This window comes from Schistocerca piceifrons, chromosome 9 (genome assembly GCF_021461385.2).
Source record: "Schistocerca piceifrons isolate TAMUIC-IGC-003096 chromosome 9, iqSchPice1.1, whole genome shotgun sequence".
Taxonomy (NCBI): Eukaryota; Metazoa; Arthropoda; class Insecta; order Orthoptera; family Acrididae; genus Schistocerca; species Schistocerca piceifrons.
Window position 1 is genome coordinate 201,998,138 of NC_060146.1, and position 16,633 is coordinate 202,014,770.

Consider the following 16,633-nt stretch of genomic DNA (forward strand, 5'->3'; position numbering starts at 1 on the left):
ACGGCAACAGCGCATGGCCGCCCAGATGGTCACCCATCCAAGTGTCGGCCACACCTGACAGCGCTTAACGTCGATGATCTGACGGGAACCGGAGTATCCACTGTGGCAAGGCCGTTGGCCCCCTGATTAGGAAATTTGGAGGAGGCCTGCTAGATTTACTACCGGTAGTTCGAAAAACAAAAAAGTGTTACAGAGATGCTTCAAGAACTCAAATGGGAAACGCTGGAGGAAAGGCGGCTCTGTTTCCAGGAAACACTATTCCGAAATCATTTTAATATTGAATAACTGTGGGTTCTTGGAGAAAAAAGGGAAAGTAGCTAAACAAACACTGTTTTGGGCTTGTTTCACAATTTAATTATTAATGTTATTGCACAACCTAGGTTTTGGGTTATAAGCTGGCTGTCTGGTTTGGGGGAGGAGACCAGTAGCGAGGTCATCGGTCTCATCGGATTAGGGAAGGAAGTGTGCCGTGCCCTTTGAAAGGAACCATCCCGGCATTTGCCTGGAGCGAATTAGGGAAATCACAGAATACCTAAATCAGGATGGCCGGACGCGGGATTGAACCGTCATCCTCCCGAACGCGAGTCCAGTGTGCTAACCACTGCGCCACCTCGCTCGGTCGGGTTATAAGCCCATTTTTAAGTACATTTCTGTTTGCCCAAAGATGATGATGCACATATAAACATAATGACAAGTCAAAGATAATCATCTCAACTTCTTAAAGTATCGATGCATAGCTTAATGTAAAATTACGTCAATGATCATTTCTTAACAGATTACAAAAATTATTACACATTCAGCCATTACACTACAATGGCCAGACTAAAGTTATGTGTCAGCCAAGAACTTTTTAACTATGATGGACTGGGGCCCAAAGTTTTGCTTCTATCCTGGGGATGTGATCTCATCTAAAAGAGGTGAATAATTGAATTGCATTTGCTAATTTAATAATAGGTGTGGAGATATCCACATCTGTCTTTTAATTTCTAAAATTTCTAAGTGGTTAACTTTGGACCCCTTTTCCTCTGTGTGTAAGACTTGTACATATATTGTGTATTTGTCGTTATTGTTCAAGCAATGTTATGCAAAGGCTGAATGACGCTTCTTCTTGAAAAAATTTAGAGAACCAACATTTAAAGCTGACTGTTGAACCATTCTGTTCCCGCCAACATACATTACGCGTAAGGGCCACGATGATAAGATACGAGAAATTAGGGCTCATACGGAGGCATATAGACAGTCGTTTTTTCCTCGCACTGTTTGCGAATGGAACACGACATGTAGTGGTACATGGTTTCCTCCGCCACGCACCTTATGGTGGCTTGCGGAGTATCTATGTAGATGTAGACACGATCGATAGGTCAATTTGTGAACTAAATTGTTTAGCGACACCTCTTCCAGTTTATGGATGGCTACAGAGGCAGTGGATGTAACCTACTTTGTTATTTTTACGAGTTCCTAACCAGGAGCGATTTTTATAATATCATCTGTGTGCTTTAATAGTTTAATTTCTCGAGTTTCTGCGAGTTTATTTAATATCTAATAGCCACAGTTCTCGCATTTTCGTTTGCGTCGGAAAATAAAGTGATTTTGCGACATATTACAAGTTCCTAATCAGGGGCGAATTATTAGTTTCACCTGAGTGCTTCGATAGGTTTTTGAATATCTGCGTATCACTACACACAGTTCTTGTGTTTTCGTCAGGGTCTACAGTACATTTGCACAGCACGTGCCGATAGTCCATGTATCTGCATACTCTAGTTTTGCACGGTCCTCAGTATGGGCAAGAACTGCGATTGTTGTGTGTGGATGCGAACTGGATTGGTGACACTTCGCTCTCTGCTTCAGGCTGTGATGGCTTCGGTTGCACAGCTTGAGGCTGCAGTAGATGGGCATCACTGTCATGGGCTGGCCTTGAGGATCCAACGGACGTCCAGCACGTCCGAATCCTCCAATCGGTCCTCACTGGTAGCCATCCCAGTTACTGCTCGCACCGAGGCTGACCCTTCACCTGTGGTCGAGTGGGAGGTCGCCCCGGGGCAAAGCAGGCGGCGGAAGACTTCCCAAGTGGCCACACGTAAGGTCTCCCTGGTTTGTCTGACAAACAAGTTCCAGGTGCTGTCTGTGGCTGACACTGTCGCTGAGCTGGATGCTCTCGCCTGTCCTGTTTCAGAGGAAACCACCCAGCCTGCAAGATCCGGGCAATCACAGAGGGTGAGACTATTGATAGTTGGGAGCTCCAACGTTAGGTGTGTTATGGTGCCCCTTAGGGACTTGGCTGACAAGGAGGGTAAGAAAACCAATGTGCACTCCGTGTGCATACCGGGTGGAGTCATTCCAGATGTCGAAAGGGTCCCCCCAGATGCCATGAAGAGCACAGGGTGCAGCCAACTGCAGATGGTTTCTCACGTCGGTACCAATGATATGCGTTACTTTGGATCATAAGAGATTCTCTCTGGTTTCGAGCGGCTAACAGAAGTGGTAAAGGCTGCCAGTCTTGCTTGCGAGATGAAAGCAGAGCTGACCATTTCCAGAATAGTCGACAGGAACGACTGCGGACCTCTGGTACAGAGCCGAGTGGAGGGTCTGAATCAGAGGCTCAGACGGTTCTGCGACTGTGTAGGCTGCAGATTCCTCGACTTGCGCCAAAGGGTGGTTGGGTTTCGGGTTCCGCTGTATCGGTCAGTTGTCCATTATAAGCAGGAGGCGGCTACATGGGTAGCAGGGGCTGTGTGACGTGGACTGAATGATTTTTTAGGTTAGAGGGCCTCGAGAAAACGCAAGAAGGGCTTCAGTCACAAAGGCAGCAGGCCAAACACAGGAAGGACGTAGATACAGGAAACATCGGTATAACAGTTGTGTATTGTCGTAGCTGTGTTGCGAAAGAAACAGAGCTCCAAGCGCTAATAGAAAGCACTGATGCTCAAATCGTTATAGGCACTGAAAGCTGGTTTAAGCCAGAGATACTCTCAACCGAAATTTTTGCGAAGAACCTAACAATGTTTCGAAAAGATAGGCTAAACACTGTTAGCGGTGGCGTGTTTGTTGCTGTTAGAAGTAGTTCATCTTGTGGCGAAATTGAAGTAGATAGTTGTTATTGCCAACCGGAATAAAATAATAATTCGATCCTTTTACCGACCTCCCAATTCAGATGATATAGTTCTGTATTTTTCGGCTGCACTTGATAAGTGCCTAAGGCCGAAATTGTAATCGTGAAATAAAGCAAGTGTTAGAGACACTGGCGTAAATATGATGTCTTTTATAAAGTTCTACATGACTGTGAATGCCAAGTATAAGAAGTTAAGTTGCTGAAAGCTTCAAACAAAACTTGAGTTTGATTTCAAACACGTACCCAACTCATACAATTACAGTTGATGGTGACGTTAATTTACCCTCGGTATGTTGGCGAAAATACATGTTTAATTCAGGAGGTACGCATGAAACATCATACAAATTTGTTCTAAGCGCATTCTCTGAAAATTATTTCGAGCAATTAGTTCCTGAGCCCACTCGAATAGTAAAAGGTTGTGAAAACACACTTGACCTCTTAGCAACAAATAATCCTGAGCTAATACCATCATCAAAACGGGCACAGGGATTAGTGAACACAGGGTTGTCTAAGCGAGATTGAATACTATAACCCACAAATTCTCCAAAAATAAACGAGGAATATACATAGTCAAAAAAGCAGATAAAAATTCACTTGACGCCTTCCTGAGGGACAAACTTAACTTCTTCAAAATTAATAATACACTCCTGGAAATGGAAAAAAGAACACATTGACACCGGTGTGTCAGACCCACCATACTTGCTCCGGACACTGCGAGAGGGCTGTACAAGCAATGATCACACGCACGGCACAGCGGACACACCAGGAACCGCGGTGTTGGCCGTCGAATGGCGCTAGCTGCGCAGCATTTGTGCACCGCCGCCGTCAGTGTCAGCCAGTTTGCCGTGGCATACGGAGCTCCATCGCAGTCTTTAACACTGGTAGCATGCCGCGACAGCGTGGACGTGAACCGTAGGTGCAGTTGACGGACTTTGAGCGAGGGCGTATAGTGGGCATGCGGGAGGCCGGGTGGACGTACCGCCGAATTGCTCAGCACGTGGGGCGTGAGGTCTCCACAGTACACCGACGTTGTCGTCAGTGGTCGGCGGAAGGTGCACGTGCCCGTCGACCTGGGACCGGACCGCAGCGACGCACGGATGCACGCCAAGACCGTAGGATCCTACGCAGTGCCGTAGGGGACCGCACCGCCACTTCACAGCAAATTAGGGACACTGTTGCTCCTGGGGTATCGGCGAGGACCATTCGCAACCGTCTCCATGAAGCTGGGCTACGGTCCCGCACACCGTTAGGCCGTCTTCCGCTCACGCCCCAACATCGTGCAGCCCGCCTCCAGTGGTGTCGCGACAGGCGTGAATGGAGGGACGAATGGAGACGTGTCGTCTTCAGCGATGAGAGTCGCTTCTGCCTTGGTGCCAATGATGGTCGTATGCGTGTTTGGCGCCGTGCAGGTGAGCGCCACAATCAGGACTGCATACGACCGAGGCACACAGGGCCAACACCCGGCATCATGGTGTGGGGAGCGATCTCCTACACTGGCCGTACACCACTGGTGATCGTCGAGGGGACACTGAATAGTGCACGGTACATCCAAACCGTCATCGAACCCATCGTTCTACCATTCCTAGACCGGCAAGGGAACTTGCTGTTCCAACAGGACAATGCACGTCCGCATGTATCCCGTGCCACCCAACGTGCTCTAGAAGGTGTAAGTCAACTACCCTGGCCAGCAAGATCTCCGGATCTGTCCCCCATTGAGCATGCTTGCTACTGGATGAAGCGTCGTCTCACGCGGTCTGCACGTCCAGCACGAACGCTGGTCCAACTGAGGCGCCAGGTGGAAATGGCATGGCAAGCCGTTCCACAGGACTACATCCAGCATCTCTACGATCGTCTCCATGGGAGAATAGCAGCCTGCATTGCTGCGAAAGGTGGATATACACTGTACTAGTGCGGACATTGTGCATGCTCTGTTGCCTGTGTCTATGTGCCTGTGGTTCTGTCAGTGTGATCATGTGATGTATCTGACCCCAGGAATGTGTCAATAAAGTTTCCCCTTCCTGGGACAATGAATTCACGGTGTTCTTATTTCAATTTCCAGGAGTGTGTAAGTGGAGACCAGATGTGGCTTGAATTCAAAGAAATAGTGTGGTGTCACCGCCAGACAGCACACTTGCTAGGTGGTAGCCTTTAAATCGGCCGCGGTCCGTTAGTATACGTCGGACCCGCTTGTCGCCACTGTCAGTGACTGCAGACCGAGCGCTACCATACGGCAGGTCTAGAGAGACTTACTAGCACTCGCCCCAGTTGTACAGCCGACGTTAATAGCAATGGTTCACTGACAAATACGCTCTCATTTGCCGAGACGATAGTTAGCATAGCCTTCAGCTACGTCATTTGCTACGGCCTAGCAAGGCGCCGTTATCAACAGATATTTAACTTGTGATGCCTGTACTGTCAGACCAATGTTCACCAGTTATGGATTAAAGTTAAGTATTACATCAACTACGTACTTTATTTGCTATTATTAATTCCCTTAACTGTTCCAGACCTCACGCCAATCTGCGTGAGCTTAAAAGCGTGCATTTCGGCCTCCTCTAGCAACACGGTGTTGGCTCTTCTGCCAACACTTCAAATAGTATCCGCAGCAATTGAGAGATTTATACCAAATAAATTAACAAACGACGGAGCTGATCCTCCTTGGTACACAAAACAGGTTAGAACACTGTTGCAGAAACAACGAAACAAACAAGTCTTCTGGTCCAGACTGTATACCAATTAGGTTCCTTTTAGAGTATGCTGATGCATCAGCGCCATACTTAACAATCATATACAACCGTTCGCTCGACGAAAGATCTGTACCCAAAGACTGGAAAGTTGTACAGGGCACACCAATATTCAAGAAAAGTAGTAGGAGTAATCCACTTAATTACAGGCCCATACATATGCATCAGGATTTTAGAACTGTTGTGTACACAGTTCCCCGTAGTCAGCGCGTACACAACTTCCCCACTAGAGCGCGCCCCGCTAAGCACAACAGCGGAGGCGCAGTGCTCGTCCGTCTCCGCACTACGAGATGGCGCTGCCATAGAGACGGACCAAATTCTGCTTCCGCTGATTTGCATATTAATATGTAACGCAGCCAATGAGATTGCTGCATACGTAGAACATTTTCTCCTCGCGGATCATACTCACGCAGTGATACATGAATGCGCGAGGTATTATAATGAGTGTACAGACCTCCGATTAGTCAGTCTGCATTTTTCTGCACCAGTCTGTACAAGTCTGCATTGGTCTGTACCAGTCTGTACGAGTTCTACATTTGTCTGTACCAGTCTATGATCAAGTTTCAGTCTGCGCCGAATAATATTACCATATTCCTGTACATAGCCATGAAGATAAATGTATAGACACTTTTGTCAAGTATCAGAAATATATGTGAGAATAAGATTAATGTACCAATACCAAAGCAACTTCAGATTGTCAATTGTAAATAGTATCCAGAACCAAGTTAAGTAATTTTTATGCTTGTTATTATTTTAATAAATGTGTGTGAAAATTAATCAAGTTCTGTTTAAAGTTGGTCACCGTCAATCTGCTACTCTAAGCGTGCAAGTGGCATTTCTATTGTCTGACCTAACGGCAGAGGATAAACACGCCACGATAAGACCATGAGACATATTGCTGACTCTGGCCTACTTTGTTAGAGCGACAAGTCAAATAACCTGATGGTGTGTGTACCGAAGATCTTACAATACGCACACCACAAGAACATATCGTGTTGACCCCAGACCATAAGGCCTGGATTGGGGCCAGTGTGTGCACTCTATGAGACAAAGTTCACCAGGTCTACGTCGTAAGCGCAAACGTCCATCACTCGTGTGTAGGCAGAATCTGGTTTCGTCGCTCAAGACCACGGCGCGGCATTCCAAGCGATCTTCTCACGGCACGTCGATGATGTGATGTGAGTGGAAGACGGGCGGGGGGGGGGGGGGGGGGGAGGGGGGGGTGCGTGCCCGCACTCCCACTGCTAATAACCGGTTTGCAACCATTCGTGTCGACACATCTTGGCTCACAGGCCCTCTTACCTGCGCTGTACGATCTGCCACTGCTGCCCTTACAACACGACGATGCTCGCGGGCACCTGTGCTGCATGGACGCCCAGAACCTCGTCCACGGATGTGAGGATGTTCACGTGACCACTGGTACCAGCATCGCTGCTCAACTGACTCAGCACGTCCAATTTCTACATCTACATCCATACTCCGAAAGCCACCTGACGGTGTGTGGCGGAGGGTACCCTGAGTTCCTCTATCGGTTCTCCCTTCTATTCCAGTCTCGTATTGTTCGTGGAAAGAAGGATTGTCGGTATGCCTCCGTGTTGGCTCTGATTTTATCCTCATGGTCTCTTCGCGAGGAGGAAGCAATATACTGCATGACTCTTCGGTAAAGGTATGTTCTCGAAACTTTAACAAAAGCCCATACCGAGCTACTGAGCGTCTCTCCTGCAGAGTCTTCCACTGGAGTTTATCTGTCATCTCCGTAACGCTTTCGCGATTACTAAATGATCCTATAACGAAGCTCGCTGCTCTCCGTTGGATCTTCTCTATCTCTTCTATCAACCCTATCTGGTACGGATCCCACACTGCTGAGCAGTATTCAAGCAGTGGGCGAACAAGCGTACTGTAACCTACTTCCTTTGTTTTCGGATTGCATTTCCTTAGGATTCTTCCAATGAATCTCAGTCTGGCATCTGCTTTACCGACGATCAACTTTATATGATCATTCCATTTTAAATCACTCCTAATGCGTACTCGCAGATAATTTATGGAATTAACTGCTTCCAGTTGCTGACCTGCTATTTTGTAGCTAAATGATAAGGGATCTATCTTTCTATGTATTCGCAGCGCATTACACTTGTCTACATTGAGATTCAATTGCCATTCCCTGCACCATGCGTCAATTCGCTGCAGATCCTCCTGTATTTCAGTACAATTTTCCATTGTTAGAACCTCTCGATTCACCATAGCATCATTTGCAAAAAGCCTCAGTCAACTTCCGATGTCATTCACAAGGTCATTTATGTATATTGTGAATATCAACGGTCCTATGACACTCCCCTGCGGCACACCTGAAATCACTCTCACTTCGGAAGACTTCTCTCCATTGAGAATGACATGCTGCGTTGTGTTATCTAGGAACTCTTCAATCCAATCACACAATTGGTATGATATTCCATATGCTCTTACTTTGTTCATTAAAAGACTGTGGGGAACTGTATCGAATGCCTTGCGGAAGTCAAGAAACACGGCATCTACCTGTGAACCCGTATCTATGGCCCTCTGAGTCTCGTGGACGAATAACGCGAGCTGGATTTCACACGATCGTCTTTTTCGAAACCCATGCCGATTCCTACAGAGTAGATTTCTTGTCTCCACAAAAGTCATTATGCTCGAACATAATACGTGTTCCAAAATTCTACAACTGATCGACGTTAGAGATATAGGTCTATAGTTCTGCACATATGTTCGACGTCCCTTCTTGAAAACGGGGATGACCTGTGCCCTTTTCCAATCCTTTGGAACGCTACGCTCTTCTAGAGACGTACGGTACACCGCTGCAAGAAGGGGGGCAAGTTCCTTTGTGCAGAAAATCTCCGAAGGTACCACCCCATTACTCGAAAGTCCGCCCCCATAACTGAATGACCACCGTGACGGACTGCCATCCTTAGGGGCCCGGGACGACAAGCTGATTTACCAAAGTCTTTATTAGCAAGTTCAAACATATGATAGGTACGATAGGCAATTACATCTCTAACTTTCAAGTCCAGGTACACTAGACACTCCACTACCACCTCTCACTATGGCAACAGTGAACCATCCATATCCATGTGAGAATGTGTCGTTAATATCCAAGCTAAAATTAAGAGAACATCCAAGAAATACTGAAGGTCCATCAGTGAGGGCCTGGGCTGCAACACTCTTAACTGGGATGCGATTCTTCTTGTCTCCTGATGTTGTAGTTAGTTCAATGTTCTGTATGTTTTTCTAAACTGTCGTGCGACGACGACGTCGATATCTCCTGTAGGACATGTTGGCGGCATTCAATGCAGTTGCCTGTGCAGCAGCTAGACACAGACTAAAAACCGCATTCCAGTGAAGTGTGTTGCAGCCCACGCCCTCGTCGATGGACCTTGTCTATTTGTTGGATGTTCACTCTGTGTCTACCATATGTTTGAACTTGCTAATAAGGGCTTTGGTAAATCTGCTTATGACTCTACATCTCCACTTGTATACACGTAATAAAAGAAAACTCAATCCTAATGAATCTGTATTTATTTGGATTAAAGGTGTATGTGAATATGTAAAATCTGTTGGTGATTGTACTGTATATTTTCATAAATAAAGATCTGCAGCGTCAGCCACTAACCGGACAAGGGTACATCTCGAACCGGGGGCTCAAGGATGCCGCCGCCGCCAACGTGCCTTACAGGAGATATCGACGTTGTCGTCGCACAACAGTTTACAAGAATATAGAAAACATTGAACTGACTACAACATCAGGAGAGAAGAAAAACCGCATTCCAGTCAAGAGTGTTGCCGCCCACGCCCTTATCGATGGACCTTCAGTATTTCTTGGATGTTCTCTTAATTTTAGCTTGGATATTAACGACACATTCTCGCATGGAAATGGATGGTTCACTGTTGCCATAGTGAGAGGTGGCAGTGGCGTGTCTAGTGTACCTGGACTTGAAAGCTTTATAGATAGAGATGTAATTGCCTATCGTACCTACCATATGTTTGAACTTGCCAATAAAGACTTTGGTAAATCTGCGTATGTCTCTACTTCTCCACTTGTATTGTATACACGTAACAAAATAAAACTCAATGTGGCGTCGAATTTAATAAGACCTGCACCAAGGTGGCCGGACCTGCCCCGTAAGGCGCCTCCCGGCCAATAACGCCAAACGCTCATTTCCATTTCCATTACTCGAAAAGCCACAATGTTACCCCTTTCAAACTCACTCAGTTGGCTGAAGCACGAGTGCGTCTCCATGGAATGGTCGCCTGCTTGCTTCACACGTTTTCACCACACTGAGTCTTCTGGCTGTGAGCATTCTCTATTAAAGGTGTAAGTAGGTTTTTATGTTGGTAACGCCACGTAGCGCTCTCTATGAAAACCACTGACTGTTCTGTGTGAAGTCTGTGGATGATTTGACTCATTGTTGGAATATTCGCTTGTGTAGTGTTGGGCAGCTGGATGTGAACAGCGCGTAGCGTTGTGCAGTTGGAGGTGAGCCGCCATCAGTGGTGGATGTGGGGAGAGAGAGATGCCAGTGTTTTGAGAGGTTACTATAAGCGGACGATCTGGACGTGTGTCCGCCAGAAAAAGGAAATTTGTAAAGATGGATGTCATGAATTGATAGATACATATATGATGACTTTTGAACACCATTAAGGTAAATACATTGTTCTCTATCAAAATCTTTCCTTTGCTAACTATGCTTATCAACAGTTAGTGCCTTGAGTAGTTAGAATCTTTTATTAAGCCGGCAGTATTGGCGCTCGCTGTATTGCAGTAGTTCGAGTAACGAAGATTTTTGTGAGGTGAGTGGTTCGTGAAAGGTATATAGGTTATTGTTAGTCAGGGCCATTCTTTTGTAGGGATTATTGAAAGTGAGACTGCTTTGCTCTAAAAATATTGTGTGTCAGTTTAGTGATGATTAGAATAAGTAAAGAGAAAACTGTTGGAGTACGTTGAGTTTTGCTCATCTGTTTGAAAATCAAATAACGAGAGAGTTTTACTAGCACAGTCATTCATAATTTTTCTAAGGGGACGTTTCAAAGGGTAGACACAGATGGCTTTGGTAGCTATGGCACTACGCTATCTGGTCCCGGTCCAGCACACAGCTTTAACCTGCCAGGAAGTTTCATATCAGTGCACACTCCGCTGCAGAGTGCAATTCTCCCTCTGGGAACAGAAAAGCAAATTACTGGGAAGAGTTAGCAGCAAGGCAATTAGTGCCTCCGAGAACAGATCCTTTGATTCAGAGAGTGACGAAATCAAATAATCACACAAGCGAACATTTAACAAAAAGTGCACAGTCAACAGTGGTTGCTGTGTGGGTGCAGCGTAAAAAATCTGATTTTCAGCCGAGAAGTAAATTCGTGAACTAATACATCTGTTAGGGATCTTGTAAAGTTGTACGAAAAAAAAACGGAAAAGCACGAAAAGTCCCACTTGCGCCAAAATGGGAAATGCAGAGCCGCAGAAGCTTACACATTATTTTGTTGTTGCTCTAAACTGTACTTCATTATGTACAATACAACAAAATTTCACAAAAACAATTCTTTCTTTTGTCAGATATATTATGCATCGTATTACTAATTTTTACTGTTGCTATTATTAATGGCAGTGGCTGTAGTTGTATAAACTTGTTCATAACTATAGCTGTTATCCAGCAGATGCTATTCAAAATGGTTCAAATGGATCTGAGCACTATGGGACTTAACATCTGACGTCATCAGTCCCCTAGAACTTAGAACTACTTAAACCTAACTAACCTAAGGACATCACACACATCCATGCCCGAGGCAGGATTCGAACCTGCGACCGTAGCGGTCTCGCGGTTCCAGACTGTAGCGCCTAGAACCGCTCGGCCACCCCGGCCGGCGCAGATGCTATTAATTTCATGTTCTCAGATTTATCTGAATCCAGAAATTTGTGAACTTCCAGAATATATACTTACGAGCCCCCAGTGGTCTCACGTCTTATTGAAAATATCCCAGTGTCGTTTATTTGAAAAGAAAGAAATGTATCAAAATTAATTCAGTGTCAGTACGTTCCTGTACTGCAATAAAATTACAGTAAACTGAACACTCTTAACTGCTTACAAGCGTTGACATACGTCAACGGGGACAGATGATAAGGTGTGCCCCAACCGGGACTCGAACCTGGGATCTCCTGCTTACTCGGCAGACGTTCTATCCAACTTTAGTTTTTTTATTTTTTATTTTTTTTATTTGTTTTTGATCTGAGCCACCGAGGACACCGAGGATGGTGTGACTGCAGGGATTTATCTTCGGCACGCCTCCTGCGAAACCCACAATCTCAACGTATTCTCCCGCACTACATTCGTAGTGCCCCCGCCCATTACACTCATTACTCGCGGCGCGTTGCCGATTCCCGTAAGAGTTCGGACACTGTTTGTGCATTCGCACAGAAGAAGTAGAAGATGGTCAAGTGGCCGGTGAGCCTTCACTGTATATATACTAAGATGGTATCTATTCTTCCGGAGATGTCCGAAAGAACAGATACCATCTTAGTATATATATATATATATATATATATATATATATATATATATATATATATATATATACATCGTTCCTATATCTTTCAATAATTTTGAAAGCAGAAGTAAAAGTGATTTTTCAATGTTCCTCAGTAACTCCACTGTTGAGCTAAATGTTGCTTTAGAGGTAAAGTTATTCCTGTAGATCAAAAGTGAATTCAGTTATCCGAAATTAAATTAACTCCCGGCACTTCAAACTAACACTTTTATTTAAAAGAAATCAACTATTCATACTTGCTATTTTTACATAAATTTGTGATTCGTATTTCGGCGTTCCAGTTGTGGAGATATTCAGTGATAGTTCTTTCATCCAAATAATTCTAGAGCTGAGCGGGGTAGCCGCACGGTCTATGGCGCCTTGTCACGGCTGTCCCCGTCGGAGGTTCGTGTCCTCCCTCCGGCATGTGTGTGTGTGTGTGTGTGTGTGTGTGTGTGTGTTGTCCTTAGCGTAAGAAAGGTTAAGTTCGATTAATTAGTGTGTAAGCTTAGGGACCGAAGATCTCAACAGTTTAGTCCCATCGTCCTTACCACAAATTTCCAATTTTAAATAATTCTACAGCAATTGAAGTTTTCTTTCGTGTTTCATTGCCAATTCGCAAGATAGCGAAAGTGAGTAAACGCTACTGTGAGGTTACGCAACTGTTTAGCATAGCTGTAGGCAGCATCCAGTTTGACAGTGTGAGTTTTATTTATTCCACATTCATTTCATTGTGCTTAATAAAGAGTGCAGTAATAACTGAAATTCTTTCTCATTATTATTTCGTGACATATTTTGTTACTGCAAACGTATGGGTAGCCTTCTGTTACCGCAAGTTTTCAAAGTATTCCTTACTCATTGCTGTTCTCAATTTTTCTGACTTAGTGAACAGACAGTGCCCAATTGGGCTGGCGACCGTTTTTTTCATTTATTCCAAAAGTATTAGAGAATTCTCTAATTAAATGTTGATAGTGTATCGCCCGTTGTTGAATACACTATTCAATTCGTCTAATCATGTTTCCAAACACAAGCTGTAACATTTCTTCTGTGACAGAAGCAGTGAAAGTGGATATTGCAGTTTTCAATTCATCGGTGGATTTTGGGCGATGTTTATAGACAGTTGCTTTCACTGCACCCCAGAAGAAAAGATCAGGTTGTGTTAGGTTAGGCGAGCGTGAAATTATGCGATCATAAAAAACATCAGCAAGCAGTGACATTGAAAAGTGAGCTGTATGCGCGGTTGCGCCATTCTGTTGAAAATAATCGTTCAGCATTTCACTTACGCAAGTTCTCCTATATATGGGTACAGAATATCATTGCAGTATCGTTGTGCGTTTATTGTTTCGCTGAAAAACCCAGGCAGGCGAACAATCATACGGCACACGCGGCTAACAATCATTCGGCACTGCGGAGAGACATTTTGAACACATAACTCATGCTGCATGCTGGTGAAATTTCGATATCAGAGTGTAAATGTTTACACAGATTGTCTAAAACTGTGTAAAGTGATGTACCAGCTGGCCATCAAAATGGAAGTAGACACGTGGACACTAACAGAGAAAAGCCGCCCATACTGTCGCAAGCCAGCGCCCAGCATTTTGCAAGAAACAGATACATAACTTTCGGAAAACCACCTGAAGATGAACCTGAAAAGGTTCGAAAACCGTTTCAAGGAATAATAAATAACTATTTAATAAAGTGACCGGTTGCAATTTTATGTATTTACATTGTCTTTAATAGGTTCTAAATTATAAGCAGATAAGACATGATAGTGTTTTTATGCAGGTCAGTGAAGCAGGTGTTTTATTAATAAAGGAGATACCCTCTTGATGCACTAGTTTAAAATCTTTGATCCAACAAAATTTCACTGCAGCACATATTTATCTTTGTACCCGATGATGACATAACAGCCAAAAACCGATTTGTGAAATAAATAATAAATATTATGGAATATTACAAAAGTGAGTATTTACATTCACAACTTATAAAATATTCTACCAAAAAGCGATGGAACAGTTAATAATCATCATCAATTTCTTAAGGCCTTTGTCCCACGTCAATGTGGGGTCGGCCTTGTTACTATGGAGTTGGCGATGTTAGGGTCATAGGGTACCTTGATGCCCTTCCTGTCGCCATCCCGTACCCACTGGGACGGAATCAGTGCACCCCAGCTGTCTGCATCTACTGTAAGCCATGAAATAGGGCGAACGTTTTCAAAAGTCTGCGAGTCGTGTAACTGAGGTGGAACATGGGAACCAGCCCGGTATTAACGTAGTGGGATGTGGAAAACCGCCTAAAAACCATACCCGATCGGCCGGCACACTGGCCGTCGTCGTTAATCCGGCTGGCAGATGCGATCCGGGGCCGGCGCGCCTACCTGAGTCCAGGAAGCAGCGCATTTGCTCCCTCAACTAACATGACGGGGAGATGCAACACCTAATGAATACAAGAAAAGAAACTCTTGGCACAATTTGACTAAAACTAGGTACGGATTGACAGGATTCGTTGTTGTTGTTGTGGTCTTCAGTCCTGAAACTGGTTTGATGCAGCTCACCATGCTACTCTATCCTGTGCAAGCTCCTTCATCTCCCAGTACCTACTGCAACCTACATCCTTCTGAATCTGCTTAGGGTATTCATCTCTTGGTCCCCCTCTACCATTTTTAATCTCCAAGCTGCCCTCCAATACTAAATTGGTGATCCCTTGATGCCTCAGAACATGTCCTACCAATCGATCCCTTCTTCTAGTCAAGTTGTGCCACAAACATCTCTTCTCCCCAATCCTATTCAATACCTCCTCATTAGTTATACGATCTACCCATCTAATCTTCAGCATTCTTCTGTAGCACCACATTTCGAAAGCTTCTATCCGCTTCTTGTCCAAACTAGGTATCGTTCATGTTTCACTTCCATACATGGCTACTCTCCATACAAATACTTTCAAAAATGACTTCCTGACACTTAAATCTATACTCAATGTTAACAAATTTCTCTTCTTCAGAAACGCTTTCCTTGTCATTGCCAGTCTACATCTTAGATCCTCTCTACTTCGACCATCATCAGTTATTTTGCTCCCCAAATAGCAAAACTCCTTTACTACTTTAAGTGTCTCATTTCCTAATCTAATTCCCTCAGCATCACCCGACTTAATTTGACTACATTCCATTATCCTCGTTTTGCTTTTATTGATGTTCATCTTATATCCTCCTTTCAAGACACTGTCCATTCCGCTCAACTGCTCTTCCAAGTCCTTTGCTGTGTCTGACAGAATTACAATGTCATCGGCGAACCTCAAAGTTTTTGTTTCTTCGTCATGGATTTTAATACCTACTCCGAACTTTTCTTTTGTTTCCTTTACTGCTTGCTCAATATACAGATTGAATAGCATCGGGGGAGAGGCTACAACCCTGTCTCACTCCATTCCCAACCACTGCTTTCCTTTCATGCCCCTCGACTCTTATAACTGCCATCTCATTTCTGTACAAATTGTAAATAGCCTTTCGTTCCCTGTATTTTACCCCTGCCACCTTCAGAATTTGAAAGAGAGTATTCCAGTCAACGTTGTCAAAAGATTTCTCTAAGTCTACAAATGCTAGAAACGTAGGTTTGCCTTTCCTTAATCTAGCTTCTAAGATAAGTCGTAAGGTCAGTATTGCCTCACGTGTTCCAACTTATCTACGGAATCCAAACTGATCTTCCCCGAGGTCGGCTTCTACCAGATTTTCCATTCGTCTGTAAAGAGTTAGCGTTAGTACTTTGCATCCGTGACTTATTAAACTGATAGTTCGGTAATTTTCACATCTGTCAACACCTGCTTTCTTTGGGATTGGAATTATTATATTCTTCTTGAAGTCTGAGGATATTTCACCTCTCTCATACATCTTGCTCACCAGATGGTAGAGTTTTGTCAGGACTGGCTCTCCCAAGACCGTCAGTAGTTCTAATGGAATGTTGTCTCCTCTGGAGGCCTTGTTTCGACTCAGGTCTTTCAGTGCTCTGTCAAACTCTTCACGCAGTATCGTATCTCCCATTTTATCTTCATCTACATCCTCTTCCATTTCGCCGGCCGCGGTGGCCTCGCGGTTCTAGGCGCGCAGTCCGGACCCGCGCAACTGCTACGGTCGCAGGTTCGAATCCTGCCTCGGGCATGGATGTGTGTGATGTCCTTAGGTTAGTTAGGTTTAAGTAGTTCTAAGTTCTAGGGCACTGATGACCACAGCTGTTAAGTCCCATAG